At 46.3% G+C, this 19417-nt stretch overlaps 1 protein-coding gene across 1 annotated transcript in view; it reads right to left on the bottom strand.

Annotated features, from left to right (window-relative positions):
* Nucleotides 1-12505, bottom strand: part of LOC128304321 (longitudinals lacking protein-like) — an 89071-nt gene extending 76566 nt beyond the window's left edge. Inside the window, exon 1 of the mRNA XM_053041497.1 lies at nucleotides 12410-12505. The gene's annotated coding sequence lies outside the window, so the exon portion shown is untranslated. The remainder of the gene's footprint in view (nucleotides 1-12409) is intronic.
* Nucleotides 12506-19417: the final 6912 nt, after the last annotated feature.

Raw genomic sequence — 19417 nt, 5'->3', positions numbered from 1 at the left:
ATCCTTCTTCTTCCTCTGGTACCTTTTTATTTTCCTTTCCCTTCCGTTTCTATTCCATTTCCACGACGACCCCTTCCGACCTCCACCACAGCGATTTCCACAGCGACCGTTTGCCTGCGCACTATCCAACATTTCTGCCCTTTTTTTTCGGTCTATCCTCTCCCTCCACAATATATGGTCCATATATGCATTCGCCAGCACGTCCCTTTTGCACGTGATCCATCCTTGTCCTGGTGGCGTGACAGTGAGGAAGAGGTGCGCGGTGCGGTGGTGAGTGTCCCTTTTCCCCGCATCCTTCGCAATAGGCACCAACCGCCGGAGAGACGCATTCCATTTACACATTTATACAACGTTGGTCCAAAATCACTGCCACGCCACAGGACTAAAAGCATAGCGCTATAAGAAGGGTGCGCTGCATTTAGTGGCGTGGTGGCGGTGGTGGTGCAGCAGTTGCCTATGAACAAAGCTCCACAAACAACCGAAAAATTAAGACAAAAAAATCCTCACACACACAACGAAACGCAGAGAGAGAGGAGATTTGAAACCCCTGAAGCCGAACACGGGTGTCCCTCGGTACACGACCGTTGTGTGTGTGTGCCCTTGGTACACCTCCAGAGCACTCCACAGAGCGGAAATGATCCCTCCACGCTTTGCGCACACAACAAAACGAACGAATGAAGGGCAACTCAACGGCGTACAAAAGCAGAGGCACCCCCGGGTAGGATAATGCGGAAAGAGTCCTGAACAAAATGCACATATGCTCCGATCCGTGCTTGGGCCACAAAGTTGAACAGATGTTTGCTTTTCCACACAGGCCCGCCAGCCAGCAGGATATATCGCTTGATTTTCCATTGACCGCGGTTGGTGCGCTTAAACGAGCGTGATGAAAATGATCGCAATCCGCTCTTATGTCGGTGAAGCAGAGGACTCGTCGGACAGGAACACAACAACAACCAGCTGGCGGCTGCTTGCTTACCCTTCCTTGGGGGGAAGGAAACAAAGATTTCATTTTGCTGGGCGACATTTTTCACGTTTCCCCCAATTTATTACATACAGACCTACAAACAGACAGAATGGAGGGTTTAGTTAAATTTTCTTCAATTTACATTACCATTTTAATAATTCAATTTTCCATGTACGTTCAACGTTTCAAAGCATTCCATGCAGAATAGAGTCCCTGCAGAATGATGGGAAATTCTATGAGTTGAGAAAGCTTTGAAACAGCATCGATTTCAGCTTGCAAAAGCTCACAAAAGTTACAACAATCTTGTCCAGGAAGATATTTAGTTTCATTGCCAATTAATTAAGAAAGTTAAGAGAAGAATTGTTCAAGGCATCGAGAATATCCCCCCATATAAGATTTTAAAAAATAAATTAAACTTTTCCATATCCGTGTTCATTTCCTGTTTCAAGCTTCCCATTTCGTTACTACAAGCTTCCCAATATGCATTTGAGATTTATGAATCACGCAAGAAAAATCGCCTCTAGGGAGGTGATCCGCCCAAGAAACCTCCACCACTTCCAGGTCCATAGGGACTCCAAAGGGGCTTAATCCACCATATTGCTCTAAGCATTTATGTATCGTTTGAGAATCGATTACTGTTTTCAATTACTTCTCGCTAAAGATTTCCATTAATGACTCTTCGGAAAAATCCAAAACACTATTCCCATACATAAAATCCCAATAGCCAATCTCTTTGCCAAAGGTTGTAAAAATAAGCAAAATGCAATTTGTAGACAGAACGACATAAAACCCCCCTACCTTAAACGCAATCCTCTCTCAACCTTAACATTCATCACTCACCATGATTAAGTGTTGCGAACAAAGAAAAGCATGGGAGCATATACAAGAAAAAAAGGCCCCCCCTGCCCTCCCGCTTTATTAGAAGACGGAAAAAGGCCATGTGTCACGACAGCGGGCGATTTTGCCATGCAAGTTTCATTCACACAGAGACAGAGCAAACACACATATCAACAACTGCATCCAACTGCTGAATGGGTAGAACAGAGCGAGAGAGAGAGAGCAAGATCGCCGTTCATGAATGTAGAGTACGACGACGGTGACGGGGGGGATGGGGGTTGGTTTGTTATTTTCCGCTAAAAAATTGTAATTCATTGCGATCGCCAACGATGTCCTCATGGCTCTCTCACCCCATCGTACAGCTCCTAATCTCGCCGCCCTCACCCTTCCGAACAAAGCGTGGCGACGCGATGGTGCTGCGCGCGTGCATGAGCGTCCTCGCAATATACAAAACACTCACCCCTGCGCCTGTACACGTCACCCCAAAAACTACACCTCTGCCGAATGCATCTCCACACACAAACACACACGATTTGGTGGTGTTCAGCCAGGGGGGAGGGAGGGAGGGAGAGAGAGAGCCGGTTTCGCGTTGTGTGTGGTTTTTCCTGGCCAAGTTTCCAAAGTCCGCGTCCCGTCGTCTTGTCCACCACCACCACACCTCTCTCACAGGCGCGTCTCCTCCGCTTACAAACAGTGCTCACGTCTTCTAGAGACCATTAATAGTGCAACTTGATCGCTCCTCCCTTGGCCAAATGCACACGCTGAACATTCAAGTTGGAACGACAAGTCATACAAATTTGCTTAGGATGAAGTGATGGAAAAAATTAATCATAAAATTCCACCTTCCAACACCGCGTGCGCTCAGGAAAGGAAAAAAAAACCTTAAATGTTCCTCTCCAGCCTCTCAAATCACCACATTATGGACGGTTCCCGGTTTGTTTTTTAATGTGTGGTTTTGTGCCCTCGACACACACAACACACACCACCGGTCCGACTATTACCGATTAACCAAACAACATAACACGCTAATGCTGGGCGAAGGTCATACTACCTTGCCCGCCCCGTCGTCCCCCGGTCCTCTTCCCACCCTTTTTGGAGGGTTCGGGGGTGGGAGAGGAAGGTGGAAGGGGGCAAGCTAACTAATACCCCGCCGCCACAGCCAGGCACACAAAACGTCATGTTTAGCCTTAGCCGTGAGCCAAAATGCACCTCTCCACAAACACCTTTGCCCCCCTCCCTCTCCTCCCGCCGCCGTGAATATTTGCTTCCCCCCGCGCTAGTGAAACCTGCCCTCTGCCAACGTTTATTAGTGCCATCAGCATAGAACAACCCCCTACCACCGCCCCTCCAGGTACTTCGATGTTTTTATGACGCCTATCACACAGGCATCGGTCGCAAAAAAAAGCAGCAACAGCATACACTCGGACTCGGAAAGATCGAGTGATCTCTAGCCTCTGTGTACGCGAGGTACGAGAAAAAGGTGCATACATGTCTCGTCGAGGGGGATGGTGGGGGTGGTTTCGGGGTGGTGGTTGTTCATGTGTATCAAAACGATCAGCTTTGCACTGCCGCTAATGCAAATGTGCGGCAATACACACGGGTGGGGGGGAAGGGATAAGAGAACTCAGCTTTTTTGCACTAGAAGGAACACATTTGTGTGTCCATACCTCAGAGCAACCTTCAGAGTTATTGCTTACAGTGGAGAGCTTTGGTGGAATTTATTACCACTCCTGGGACTTGGGTGACAGATTAGCGCTGTTTTAGTGCAGGAAATTAGGGCATTTACCATTCACAGGGAGGAGGACTTTCAACTCCTGAAGATCAGACCTCAATACTCTGATGATCTGATCTGCTCTGATGATCAGTCTTAATGAATTAACATTATGGCAGTTATAATAGAATATTTTTCGTTATGAATTCATGAAGAAATTTGTGGCAAACATTGAAGCTTCATACATACATACCAAGAAATTGGACAAAGTTCCTACAAAAAAATCGTTTTGCCCAGAAATCCTCACAATTCTCAAACCTAATTGACTTGAAATTTACATCAGTTGTTCTTCACACAACTTGCTAGCGTAAGAGACGAGATCTTATTTGTTCTTGTTTTGTCTGAGTCTTTGTCTCAAGTATAGACAGCATTACTTGAGTGAGAACTTGAAAATTCTCGAACCTAAACTTTTTAGTTTCCAGGAACTCTAAGGATGATAGTACAAGAAGGAGTAATTCTCAGTTCATCATGTCCAATTCTTGATGAATAGAGCTTATTAAATCCGATGATCTAAGCTGATCGCACGATGAACCGAATGGCAGTCCCTGCCCAATTAACATTTTGTCCAAAAATCCTCAGTATTCTCAAAAACCTCAAAATTGACATGAAATTTACATCAGTTGTTCCGCGCACAAACTTGCTAGTTTTGAGGCGACGAATCCTACTTGTTTATAGTCAGAGTCTTGTACAGACAAAATGCTGGATTTAGAATAAGCAATATTTAAATGTTTAGTCAGTCTCGATGACTGGGAAACTGCTTAGTAACATTGAAAACCCCTCCTCAGCCGGACGGCATGAACGCTGCGCTATTGTAGATCATTCGAGGTGGAAAAACAGGTTAAAAAAGTCACCAACCACCAGAGGCGGTGGCAAACGGGAAAGGCGCCTCAGTTTGATCACCACCATCCCCCACCGTACGACATAAAACCCGTTGAAGCGGGAGGAGGGAGGGCACACAGTGTACGTACATGTAAAATAATCATAAATATAACATGCAAACACACAACAACTATACACTTCAAGGTCAACTTCCTTTGCAGCTCACTACACAACTATGCGCCCCCCCCCCCCTTCCCCGATACGGCCGATTGTGTTGTGGACGAATCGCGGGGAAGGGCGAATTGTGTGTGGCGCGCTTCACGAGAGCATGTGCCTTCACTGTATGCGCAAGCAGCAACACAACGGTGTCATTCCACGTGCTGTACGTTACTTTGCCGCCAAGATACCACACACTTACACTTTAGCGAGGAGAGCTTTGGCCAGCGAAATACATTGCCGGGCCGCATTTAAAACGAGTGTAACAGTAGTAGCATAAAAGGCTGTGTGGTTTTTCTGATTAGTAAGCTTTCTCGCATCTCGAGAAGAGGGCGCAGGGGTAGTGTGTGTGGGCAATTAAAATGTGGCTAACATTTCTGGGAAAAAAAGATTCCAGCAAAAATAATGTCCTTCTTCCTGCCGCTAGACAACAGCAAAAACCCACGCATTAGTAAATGTAGATGGGGTGAGGGGTGGTTTTAAGATGAAAAGAGATTACACTGCAATGATCGTGAGCGACAGAGCATGTTGCAACTGCGTTTTTTTTTTCACCAAAAGCAAATTCTAGTTCTGCCTTCTATGCATCCTACACACATTCAGCACGAGAAGCATTATTATTCACCGAAACGACCGCTACCAGCAGAAGCGTGCTTCGAAAACCAAAAGATACAATCCGGCCCAGATAGGGGCGCCCTCCTCCTCTCGACGTGTGCGCTAAAACACACAAAAGAGCGCGAGACGTGTGTTATTTAAAATCTTTAAAGCAGCCGTGCAGCCGCGTCGGTTGTATGCTCGGGGATTTTTTTTTTTTTGGTGAGTCGAACCTTCTGCTATATGCTCTCCACACGGTGCCTTTGAAGCCTTCACCATCGCACGCGGCGGCATAGTAGCGCCGGTGTGGGGCCTGTGACATTGAAAGGAGAAGAGCGCCACTGATTTTTCGAAGGTTGCTATGCGAAAAAATTAATTATACCCACACAGACCCTCAGCATGAGGGCATTTCGGGCAGGAGAACCTCTTCTCGGTCACCATCGCGCGCGGTGGGAGATCGATTTGCAATGTAGAGCGCGCGCAGGCATTGTTTCTAGCACCATGTTACCAACATATTACACTTGAACGACCATCAAACTGTGTGTCGCACAGTAGCACAACTGTCACCAAAATTATGTTTGGCATTTGACAAAATGTGCCCTTGGATGACTTAGAAGTTAGACAAATGGCAACAACATTGAAGCTGAGTTCTATCATCACACTTTAGCTTCAAGATGTTATTGAGCAGGGAATTGCAAACAGAATTTGTCATAAAAAAGGAGTAGACGAAAGCCATCGCATATCCACAGAACGGGTGACGTCAGGCAACATCAGCAACATATGAGTCATTTATTGGGAAAACTTCAACACAAATCAAAAATGGTAAAAAATGACTACAAAACGTGAGCAATTCCAAGCACACAACGATGAAAATAGTCATCTCTCTTAACAATAACAACAACTCTAACTAATTCAACTTTAGAAGATTTCTTCTTCTTTAATGTAATCCATGATCCACAATCCATGAGGATCTCACAACTTAGAAGTTCACCTATTTCCCTCAACATAAATTTGAGGAAGATGAAAATATCTTCCGTATCTCGTCGCAACAAGTGCATATAACTTGAAGCTCATTAGACTTTCAACTTCCATCCCTAGAAGTTCAATTTTGGAATCTCAGAGATGCATTTAGCACATGTCTCGTCTAGAAATATCTGTTTGTGTTCATGTTTTATAAAAGCATGAAGTCGATTCGACATCTAATTTCCAAACATTCCAATTCTAGGATCTTCAAAATATCAATTCATGTGTAAACGTCAAAAATAAAGGCTGACGTAAGCCAGCAAAGATCTCACTGTACATAATTCTTCTAGTAATGATTGATCAATCCAATGATCGTCTGATGATGGTGATGCTGAGCATCATACAATATAGGAATTAATTCGAAAAAAAAAAACTAATACCGCATATATGTGTACATCTTGTCAACGAAGAATTACAGCAGATGTTGTAATTAACCTGTCGTGTTAGAAATAACACTCTCCATTTACATACAAAGAGAGTCAACTTATGAAACAGCAATGTGAAAAGCGAAATATGTCGTTGTGCTTATTCTTCAGAAATCCTCCAACAAAAAAAAACAAAATAAAAAGCGAAACAGAGCTCAATAGTGATGGGCACATACGATGCGCGCCTGGTGATTTAGCATCCAGAATGGAAGAAAGAGAAACCACCACATCATCCCCAAGTCCCAATATCAAAATAGCGGACAAGCGAAACCTTCACACCGACATAGACCTACCAACATAGACAACATATACTACAGGGGCGCAGAGGAGAATTGATGTGGAGATCGGGGGGAGGAACTCAGACCAGCACCAAAGCACTCACGCTTTCGGTGGGCTTTTTCCTTTCCTTTTTTTTTTTCTTTCGTTTTCATCTAATTCAAGAACGACCCATAATTGTGTATGTGGGTCTTTCCCGCGTACCACAATCCCAATGATGATGATGATGATGCCCATCCGCAACACTGAAACCCGCAACAACATCGATGTGGGGAATAGATGGAGCAGCAGTAGCAGAAGGAGGTGACAAGGTGGAGGGGAAGGTTCAACATCGTCATTCCAGAGAGCATGACGCGCGCAACGATCGAAAACCACACGGGCAGTCGCAGTAGACACAGCGAATTCGTATGGAGGAGGGTTGGTAGTTGGGAACACACAGATGCGAGATTGTGTTGGTAAGGTTTGGAAGAAGTATGCTTGACCCCGCGGGTGTATGCGTGTTCCTGTAGGGGTTAGGTGTTGTTTTTCTTCACACACATAACATGCGAAACAAACAAAAAATCATTCGAGAAGTAAACTCAGTCAGCCGTTTAAAGTGACCGGCCTACTTAAGGCGGACCCCGCGGCAACAGAGGCCCAATATGGGGCAGGGCGGAAATAGGGGGTTCGCTTTTTTAGTCAGTTAATGCTTGCCGATCCCGCCCCCCCACCCAAAAAACCGAACGACAAGCATGATGGCATGATGATGCTTTCCGTCGACCTCTTACCCCACAACACACCACCCTGTCGAACACTGATGGGGAGCGAGCAAAAGTGATTTGAAGCTCTCGGTGCTCTGTGCTCGTTCGTTTGTTGCTACTACTAAGCTACAGTGTGTGCCTGTACAACAACAACCAAAAACAAGACGAACCGATTCGGAAGGCTCCTCACTGAAAATGGGGAAGAACGGAACGCAACAAAAAACAAGGGTGGCTAAAAGTTGTTGTTGACTAGCAACACCAATCAAGCAGTGAGAGTGAGAGAGCGCGCGCTCACGAAACGATAAGCTCCACCAATACCAACCCCTATTCAAATATATCTGCTCCCTTCTTGGGGGAACGCACATTCCCACCACCACTCCACACACTCATACACATATATACATACACATAAAATGCACCCAACACACCGGGACACAACCGGGAGGGGTTAGGGAGTAGCGCACATTATTAACATAAAACTGCCCCGCGTTCGGACGACGCATGGAAGGTAAGTCTGATGGCGGGCAAACAGAGAGAGGGAGCAGCAGCCACGGTTAGTAGTTGACGTCGTCATTCTGCCATTTATGTTCCTTCTTCCTGTGCCTCCACCCCCCCCCCCCCCCTTCTCCTCCTACCTTTGCGGGCTTTTTCCTTCCACCCCTGGACGGACAGGAGAGAGAGAAGGGCGTTGGGAAGGGGGGTAAAACCTCCCACACTCTCACACCCCATATATTTAATCGAACGCAGGCAAATTCCATTGAGACGTACGTGCGCGCGCATACGATCACGCGCACATTACTCACACAAACGCACACACATATAGCAGCGAGAAAACAGCAAAAAAAAAAGTATGCTGTCGAGAACCACAAGCCGGAAAAAAGGGCAACTGTTAGCAGCGGGGCAGCATGAACTTGCGTATGTGCGTGTGTGTGTGTGTGCGCGCGTGCGCTGACTGCTCCACTAACAAGAGAGCCCACATCTATGTAGGCGGTTTGTAGCACGAGAACCAATAATAATAATGATGAAGAAGCAAAAAAAAAATCATCACCTACTCCACCACCTCTTGTCGCACGAGTCAAACTACCCACAGCCCGTCTTAGAAGGGCAAAGAAGCAACTGAAAAACAAAGGTAAGGCGTGTGTGCTCTGCGCCGTAAGCTTTTCGGGGTGTGTGCGCGCGCGCTGCGACGTGCGTTTCATCAAGAGCCGCGCGCGCACATATGCAAGAGTACACACTCATATTTTTCCTTAATTTGCCCTTGTCTGCCCTCCTCCTGATCCACCCAGCAGGGGTGGTGGTGGGAGGGGGGGTTGTTGGGTATTGGTAGTGTCGTTCAATGGCGCACATAAAACTGAGTTTGCTAAAGCTGTTCCACCGCCCTCTCACCCTCCCGTTCGCGGTATATCATTCAATTCCTTCACCTTGTACTTCCCCTTGTTCTCCGGATTCGCCCGGTGGGGCTCCGTGGTGAAGCTATGTTGCCGGTGGCGCGCTGTGAACTGACTCAAAAGATGACATCATCATCATCGTGTGGCACACACCACCATCCTATACACTTTCAGCATCCACTCAACTCGCCGGGTTTTCTCCGGCCGTAAAGAGAGAGATAGAGAAAGACCCCCCCGGAGCAGAACAAGGCGAAGGCACCAAGTAGAGGGATGCTTTCATCATATGCTTCCTCCCCCTCCACCCCCCCCTCAAGGGGTACGTGATTTATCTCGGCAAGGTACAGTAGTTACCGGGCGGCCCAACCCCAACGAAAAGAAGAAAAGCCCAGGAAATTGCGTCGCTTCAACATTCCATCGGGCGCAGGCGCACACACACACGGCGTGGCCACGAGACGGGGGGAAAAAGTGGATCGCCCAACAAACCTCCCGCGGGTGCCCGATCTTGAAGCAGGCTTGCAGCAGATGCCCCACTGGAGAGGGTGTGGAAAATGGTTTCTAAAAAAAGAACATTCTCGTTCGAGGGTTTTTCCCCCGAGATCTTGCGCTGTGTGTGGAGGTTCTGTAGGAAGGACTAGAGCTACACTAATGCTACCTCGCCCGAAAGGTTTCTTCCTTTGGCGAGAATGTGGGCCCTTATGGTGCATACACATATATGTGGGAAAGATCGATTGACTACTACTACTAATATGCATGCTGTGAAGCCTCCTGCAGTTCCCTATCGCGCGCTCTCGTCGCACATGGGCAGAAGAGCTAACGATGATCTTTCGCACACATTCATCATAACCAATTAGAGTAGAATTGTGATGGAAGTGGCATGCTGTGGGTGTGTGTGTATATGCTTCAAGGGCTCGATCCGGTCAGGCGGGGGGAAAGTCATCCATTATGCTAAGTAGTAGCTAGTAGTGGAAGCCTTCGGTGTGATGTGAGCGAAAGAGCGAGAATATTCGCGGCGTTGCCTCCTTTGCGCGGATTGAACAGTGAACACTAAACACACACACACATGCCACAGGGGGGAATCTACAGCTCGAGTATGCGCACTCCATTTCGCTTTTCAAAAACCGTTTTTGATGACACCCTGTGTGTGGCGAGGGGGGTGCACACGGCAACAACGAATGGATGATGATAGGGCTCACCTTCTTGGCGAGCGATGCAATATGAAGAGATCCCAGGGAAATTAGGCCTGGAAGGAAAAAAGGGAAAGCTTATCTATTTTCTGATCGTTTATGCCCACCGGGAACCTGAAGTAGAAGGGAGAGGAAAAGGTCGCGGACTCCAGTGCTCGCTCTGTACCAAGAACACACATCTATGTGTACGCACACACACAGGCAGCCGAAAAGGGCAGGCCATTCCGATCCTTCCGTGTGTGATCTTTATGGAAAGTTGGGAGAGTTCTTTATATTACACACCATAAATACCTTGTTTTATTACAAATGCACTAAGTATCTTCTTAACACACTGCTCAGAATAATGTCGACCTAAAACCTAACCACCATCATCCCACACTGATCACTGCAATGGCCGATGACAGCTTTTACATTTGCCATTCCGGGAGAAAAAGCAAATTTTGATCAATGCTTGCTATGATGGCGTCAAATCGCGTCAATCGTGAAAAGCCATGAAATGGAAGCTTGAACCTTGTCTACTAAAATGAGCGGCATGTAAAATGTCACGTTCCGTCTCGCTCTCGCACATGCGCCTTATACTCGCGCGTTGAGATATTTGTGTTTTCCGACCGATCCTCTATCGCGTTGGCTGCGTTCGCACACAGCTGCAGCGCAGAGAATTGTTCGTGTTTTTGGTGGTGGTATACGTGCCAACCAGTGCTTTTAACGATCCAAACTCGTGCGAGTATGTGTGCTTGGGATCAACATTACTAATATATGCCATCGCATACTTAGTCGCCTTCGCCCTCGTCGAACAATTTCCATCGCGCCTCGGGGAACAATGAAACGAAGCCGCGCAAGAAAAAAATATGATCCACCGGCCGTTTGCTTTACCATCAACCCCCTTCGCTTTTTACCCCTTTTTATGGATTCCAAAAAAAAGTGTACTCTAAAAAAAGCACACATTCATAACGTCCGCGTACAACACACACCGTATGGTAAGTGCGCGAAGGCGAAAAGCAATAAGAAAAAGGAAGCACACATCGAAACGAGGCACTCCAATATACACACAAACGGGCGCACAGCATAAGGAGCATAGTATTTACGGGCGCACGCACACAACCGGGAACGGGGCTCGTGGAATTGATAACCTACAAAACCAACACACACTAGCGCGCGTCCATCAGCCGCAGCAGTCATCGAGAGAATACGCACCAACACACACGCACACATCTCGAACGCAGGCACGGTGTACAACTTCTATGTCGCCGCCGCCTGCTGCGATGGCTGATTTTCCGAAAATGAACAAAGCCAACATAAAACAAAATGGCGGTCCGCAGCGGGGGGAACAACTCTTATTTTCCAGAATTTTTCCTCCGGTACCATTTTGTTGCCTTTTTTTTCGTCTTGCGGGATACAGCAAATAAATGGTGTGTGCGTGCTTTAACCTTACTTTCCCGTTTCCCGATTAACCCACTCATGATTGTGTTATTAATATTTGCATTTCGATTTTTCCTTCATTTGTCAATTAGACGGACACTTGTAGCGGGTGTGTGTGTGTGTATGCCTTTTTGTCAAGCGATTGGGAATATTCTGGCTACAGCAACAGAATATAATTGTAATTTGCATGATTTACTGCCAATTTTCCTACACTGCAATCGAACATGACCAAGCATAAAGCGACAGCCGTCATGTTCCGGGTCCGCGTCGGACTGTAATGGTGGCGTAGTAACATGGGAGGTTGCGAGAAAAAGGGTTTGCAATATAATGCTCTTCACGGCCCTGTGTGCACGATTGTGGTTGAGAAATTATTGCGTCTTAAATTTCGTTTCCACAGCTTCCATGCCACACACATGCTACAGGGCCGTGTGCGGCAGATGCAATTTTAACACACTAAACCCCTTGCCTAGATGCATTTATTTTTTAGCGGTAAAGAAAAATAGCTTTCAAACAATTACTATGCAACAAACTTTACACAGCACAGCGACTGCACCGAGCCATTCATTCTAGCGGCAGTAAAGTCTGCCATGCTCGTTTTTCGGGAAGCGATTCGTTCACCCAACAAAAGCACACTTGTTAATTCGACTGATTCACTGCACACCTCGCTGAACCTGCATTTCGCTATGCTTTAGGGCTCACTTTTATCGTGAAACAAGCTAAAACCATTTGGAAATTAAGAAAAATCCAAGCACTTACCTTAAATAGCACAGTCTTCATCGAATATCACAAACATACACAATACGCCTTCGTTTATCCGTGATCGGTTTGGTACCGTCCCGAGTATTCAACACGCCACGGATAAAGCGGACTGGTCGTGTTGAACAGTGGTATCGCTCTTGGCCCTCTACGATGAGAGGATGACACCTCAAGACCTAGCGGCTAAAGTGTCCGTTACACGTTCGTGTTTACACACATGTTATATGGCCGAATATTTAGCAATTGTGTTAAATAATATTTGCCTATTTGTGACATTAAAACTTCTGGTAGCATCAATTCAATATCGACTCTCTCGCTCTGTGGAGTTTTATTAACTCCAAACGGAAATCTTCTGGTTTTCCCAGCTGCGTCAGCTACAATGGACGCTATGGCAACACGGCTACCGAAGTTTGCGACATTTTCGCCATGCGCTTTGCCGCTTCCTGATGCCGTGGACCAGAAGCAAACTGCAAACGCCCTGTCTAATATCCCAATGGATGCAATGGTCCCCAATCTTCCGTCGATTGATGCGTCGTTGGTCTTGAAGGCGATTGACCAGCTTAAACCTTCCTATACTCCTGCACCTGATGGGATCCCGCCATCTATTTTGAAACACTGCGCCACCGCTGTCGCACCAATTTTGGATGCGATTTTTCGTGAACCGTTGCGACTAGATGTTTATCCTTCCTGCTGGAAAAGCTCGTGGATGGTCCTTATTTACAAAAAGAGTGATAAATCCAACGCATCCAATTATCGTGGCATTACATCGCTTTGCGCCTGCGCTAAGATATTTGAGCTCCTAATGTATGAATCGCTTCTCGCTGCTGCCTCGAATTACATTAGTGAGGCTCAACATGGATTTGTCCCCAAGCGCTCAACCACCACCAACCGCTTGGAGTTCGTTAGTCTCTGCCACAGGACTATTGATGCCGGCCTTCAGGTAGAACAGGTGCCGTATATACGGATATCAAAGCAACTTTTGACATCGTACCACATGTAATTCGTTTCGCTAGGCTTGAAGTCCTTGGTCTTCCTGTGCTAGCCTGGATGCGGTCCTACCTTTGCAACCGATCGTATCAGCCCACTGTTATTCGAATACGCCATTAACGGATCTGCCCTTGTGCGCCAAAGCTGTGTCAGGGACCTTGAAGTGCTCCTTGATGCTAAGTTGAGCTTTCACGACCAGCTTGAGCTGATATTACCACTAAGTAAACTGGCCTGCTGAAGAAGTTAGGAACGTCGCAGTCGTAGTCGTCGGTTCCTCTGATTCGTTATTATCCCTGTGCCAAGGGTTTAACGCTGTTGGTGATAGTTTTGAACCTGACTTGATACGTTTCTTATACTTAAATTGTATTCATTCTGTGCGATCAACTACGTGTTAAATGTATATTTATATCTAAGCTTCAAAGGGGCCGTATGAGGCTCATTGAATAAAAAAAATTAACAAATTAAATTAAGGGAAATTGACATTTGCGTAATCATCTATTTTAGCAAATCAAACTGGATCAAATGGGTAAATTATCGAATGTTCAATCTCCTTGAAATTAAATGAGTTTTCCGGGTCAATTTACCAAAATTATTTGGCTGACTATTGCTCGATTTATTCTATGCATAATTCTCTCAACTGTGTGGAACAGTGTTGTGTATACGCGGCCTGTCATGCGATGAATTATACACATACATGCGTTCATACACACCGATCGAATGCTTCGAAAAATAAACATTCAACCTTTTGCTTGAATCGTGCACGCTCTCTTTCTGGCACAAGTGTTTATACGGTGCAACATTGTTCGTAACATGTTCTGGGTGGATTAATAATGCTTGTAATCAATTCCTCACTTTTATAAGGGGTGCGGTATGGTAATTTACAGCAGAGAATTTTCTCAAAAATAACGAAATACCAAAAAATTACCCAGACCGATTAGTTGCCGCATGCAAAACGGAGGCGCAAAAACATCATCGAAAAGACACACTCTCCCTTTCTCCTTTTTATCCGTTTTGCGATGTTTATTTTTCGGACGTTCGTTCTAGAGGCGCTAGAGCGAAAGCGCAATACAAGTGGCCACTCGCTTGCCCCTACGTTGGCACACTTTTCTCGGTGGAAAATATTCTTTTTGTTTTCCTTGCTGTGTGCCGCTTTTCCAGCATTGCTCCTTTCACCACCCACCTTGTGGATTCGGGCACTCACTCTCTCGGTTTTCCGCGTGTTTGCTCCTCTTTTCTTACTGCTATCGTGCGTTCTCGCTCTCTGCAGCACGCGCTCGCAAACGCCGTGCCGTGTGTGTATTCGCTTGCTTCGTTCGAATGGGAGAAACACCCTCCCCCACCCGGTACGATGAGAAGAAGACAAAAGACGGTTTGAAGCAAGAAGCAGGAATGGGAAATGGGGAGATAGTGATACGAAGCGGTGCAAACCGGGCGGCGGCAGCCGAGGAATGCGGCAGTGTGGTAAAGAGTCTCTAGGCGAATTTATTTCATCTAATCAGCAACTCTCGACCGCGGTGTGTGTGTATTGTGTAGCGCCTATCGGCCACCGCTCAGAGTAGGTTTCGGTCTCGAGCTAGGCGCGCGCGCTCCTCTAAGCAATGTGCTCTAGTGCTCCGGTCTGCTAGTAGTATACCAGCAACCAGCGCGTACCGAACAACACGCAGGAAAGAAACGGGATTCTATGTAGCGCGCGCGAGAGCATAGCACAGGGGCATACAGAAAGGGGCCCAACACAGAGCAGCGAAAGCGAAATTTTAAACAACATCCGAGAAAAGTGTACTGTTTGTGCGTGCGTGCGCGCGTTTGTGCGGCCCCAAACCAACCGACGTCGTAAGGGCCGCAAAACCTGTAGATAGAGGCCGTACGTATTTCAAAACGGAGCTCCGAAGTTGCGCAAAAATAACCGCAAAGTGTGTGTGTGTGTGTGCGTAGTGTGCATCGAGCACAAGCTCAGAAAGCAAAGGGCCACGGTTCGGTTTGGTTTGTCGGGTTCCCCTGGAGCAAGTGTTCTTGGTGGCCCGGTGTTAACCTGGTGTGCAAGAAAAAGGGTTTACTATACGGCCAAACCATTCTAAATCCGGCGCCTGCGGTCACCTCGCGCACTATTCTGGCCCTTCCATCCCCTCCCCTTCCCTTTGAAAGTCAAACCGTAAAACGGGGCCAAACAATCTCGAGTGTGTGTGCTGTGTTCCCAACCGTACATCAATTGTGCTGCTCGCCAACTCGCGGTACTTGTTCAATGATCAACAGTTTTGACAGGTGCTTTATCGTTGCTGTGAGTGTGTGTGTTTGTTTTTTTTTATCCCGCCACCCCCCTCTCTGTGCGTACTTGATTTTTATACTTTCATTGATTAAAAATACAGCATAAGTGAGAGAGAGAAAGAGAGAGCGAAAGAGGATTGTAGGGATTGTTGCATTGTAGAAAAAATATCACGCAAACTAGAAATAAGGGGTTGCTTTCGCCCTAAAACCGTGACACAATGCATTAAATTTGCACACGATTGTACGGAAAAACATGTGTGAACAAAAAACAACAACAAACAACACGAAGATGTGCTAAAAAGGAATTCTTTTCAAGATAGAAAAAAAAACCACACCAAATGCACTTTGCATGATGCATCTTTGACAGATACAAAAAAAAAACGTGCGAAAACTCACATACCGAAAACGAAAAAAGAAACATTGCAAAACACGGCCTGTTTTGGCTCTCCCCACCCTTTCGGGGTCAGCGAAAGGACGAACGAATAACCGCGAATGCCGCGAAATAAAGAATTGTCGAATGACAAACGAATAGCGAAGCGCACCTACACAGCCGCACCGCGTATGGTTTCGATATACCCCACCGAAACCGTAAAGCGAAACGACGGTGATGGTATAATCTCTCCCTATCTCTCTCTCCCTCGCCAAGTGCGTGTTTGATAGCGAAACGCGTACGCGCGGTTTTGGGGGAGCATTCTTACCGTCCAGCGAAAAGCGAAACCAAATCAAACACAACCAATTGTGAACAGTGGGACGAAGGTAGAACAAAGAGAATTTTGAAGGGAGGGAAGCTGTGTAATGTGTGGATATCGTGTGGCGTGCAGTAGAAAACGGAAAGATCTTGAAGATGATGGACTTTCAGAAGGTAGTGAAGAGCATTTAAATATTCGCTGCATTGGAATTCGAACGGTGGCCGTGTTCGGTTTTAGTAATACTTTGAAGATTGTATCGATATTTTGGGTACGATAATACTATATTCGGCTTATTTTGGCGATACCGTCGTTAGGTGAAGCTTAAAACGTAGTAGGCTGTGTGTGTCAAATAAAAAGTGTTCTATTTGACAGAAAATTAGTGATGGTTGATGGTGGCACCGTCAGTGGCCCTGCTAACAATTTACGCAGGGGTGACGTACAAAGAGGTGATCACACCTTTGAAGTCGTCGAAAATTTTCCCGTCCCAACTTATCTTGGAAAGGTCAGCACCGACCTTAACTTTGATGTTGAGATACGAAGGTCGTTCTTTGGTCTGAGGAAACTTCTCTACTCAAAACACTTATCGCGACGAACGAAGTGGTGATTATATAGAACTTAAATACTGCCAGCACTCACGAACTCCTCTGAGATATGGACTAACACTGACGATACCCTCTTAGCCGCGTTCCAGACGAAGATGCTCAGAAGGATGTTTTGCCCTTTGTGTTGCCAATAGGGGAGAGCAATAGATAATGGAAGAATCACTACAATACCGAACTCTACAAGCTGTAAGATGAACTCATTGTCGTACAGTGAATTAGACTCGGCTCCAGGCTCCGGTGGGCTGGTCACGTCATGAGAATGATACCGTACGACCCAGCCCGTAAAGTTTCTTTTAGGTCGTCCATATGGACAGAGGAGGCGTGGTAGCTCCAAATTGAGATGGAGTGATGGAGTTGATGCGTCCGCAAGAAAGGCCGCGATAACGGATTGGCAGACGACGGTGCTCAATCATGAATGGTTCAGAGGACTCCTGCAGCATGTCAAGACCGTTAAGGAGTGGAATTTGCCACAGAGAAGTATGTAAGGCTAAATCAGAGTCCCGCAACAGATCGCTGATCTGTATTTGTGTCTTGTATTTCGGACTGTGTCCAACTTAATGAGAAATGGTTGAACCGAGGGCTAGACATCATCTCCAGAGATACCAGAGAACTGAAGTCTTAGGAGTGATGGAATAGAAAAACCTCCCCAGCGATTCATGGAACTTTGAGAGGTTAGTTATCTTCAAGGATTTAAGGAACTTTGAGGATTAATGAAACTTTGTGAATCAATTGCGAGTACTCTCGCGTTCACCAATAGCCTCGAAAACAAATTCAAGTGCGATCCTAAGAGCTGTTGGAGTCACCCGTAAACGATCAGCCTTACCTTCTTCGATGAAACGAAAGATCGTTCCTATTCTGGCGATGAAAATCTGCACACTTTGCTTCGCTTAACACGGATCAATCTACATCACAGATAGACATCGAAGCAACCATCGAAGACCTGCAAGAATCTGTGGATATGCCGCTCTCAATAATAATAACATTGTTATGATATAAATCTTTGACATAACACTAATAAACGTCAGTATTCTATTGGTTTCATGAGATTTGACGTTTAAATCGTAGCAGGCTATATATGACAAGTTTCGACAAGCATTCTATTTGACAGATATATTTAAATAACCAAATATAACCAAACAACACTCTGCGAACCAACCAAGGGACCATATGGTGCAATACAATTGTGACCAGCAACGTCAGATTCTGCAGGCGTCCCTCACTGACTTGTGCGAAAGATAACGCACAGATATGGCGACTTAATTGTTGCACCTCAGCCGGTTGACGATCGCCAAACAAAAAAAAAAAAACAAACAGCACCGGAAATGAATTGCCTCACCTTTTGGGCCAGTAATAATTCGACCCAAAGCGCCGCGCGTTGCAAACTAGATTGAAATAGAAATATTCACCTTGAAAGCGGACTTGATTCCATTCCACGGCGGTGATGGCGACTCCTAAACGCACTCGACTGGTGTGGATGCGCGTGTGTATATAGGTGTAACACACGCAGTGTTGTTTTTATCCGCTATAAGGCCAAATGGAAATGATTATTGTGTTTTCGTCGTCCGTCCGTCCGTCCGTTTGGGGTGGGGGGTGGCAAAGCGTACGGTCGTGGGGGTAGATGGTGCGGTGCTAAGTAGGGCAGCAGTGTGTGTTTGTGCGCGGACCACTTCCCATTCCCACCCATTCTCTCCCTCTATTTTATTTCCCCACCGTTGGTCAGTGTGTGCCATCAGTTTATCATCCGCGGATGCCATTTATTCCATTTGGCCATTTCTCTCCTTCACCCCATCCTCATATCTCTCTCACTCTCTCTGTTCATCTTCATCCCATCTAGGTTCGTTCCATTGTGCAGTGTACGAAAGAGGGTGGTTTCTGATGCTGTGTGCGCGTGCTACTTAGATGGCGCAGCGAGGAAAAACATCGCAACCGTGTTGCGCACGCGTCCCTCGCTGAGTGTTGTGTATTGTGCCCTAGTGCCGCGCGCGTGTGCGTGAGGGAAAAAGGCGAGCGAAGATCATAACTGGCGCGAAAAGGTGTGTGACGTAACACGTGGTGTGCAACAATCAAATGCCCAGTGCATATTGTGTGTGTGTGTGCGCGCGCGCGCTTGTAAATGTGTGTATGTTTTCCGTTTTGCAATGTGTATTTTTGTGAGCAAGACGCATATTTCTCCTGTGCGCGAGGCAACAACATAGTGATTTGCGGGTTCGCATGTATCGCGTTTTATCTGTGTGTGCGTGTGCCCTGAAAAGGGGATGATTGATAGTGGAATCTAACCAACACAACTTCACCATGTGTTACCCATCTGCCATATGATTTGCTGATTAGAGCGGGGCGTGATAAAACCGGGAGCAGGGTTTGCATTTTTGCAAACAAAGCAAACGTGTGCCGCACACTGTTTTACTGCATGTAAAAATAAGGAAAAACGGAAACATAAAACTATTAAGGTGAGTAATGGCGAAACGGTA

The sequence above is a fragment of the Anopheles moucheti genome, chromosome 3, assembly GCF_943734755.1.
Source record: "Anopheles moucheti chromosome 3, idAnoMoucSN_F20_07, whole genome shotgun sequence".
Classification (NCBI taxonomy): domain Eukaryota; kingdom Metazoa; phylum Arthropoda; class Insecta; order Diptera; family Culicidae; genus Anopheles; species Anopheles moucheti.
This window is presented reverse-complemented; position numbering and strand designations above follow the sequence as displayed.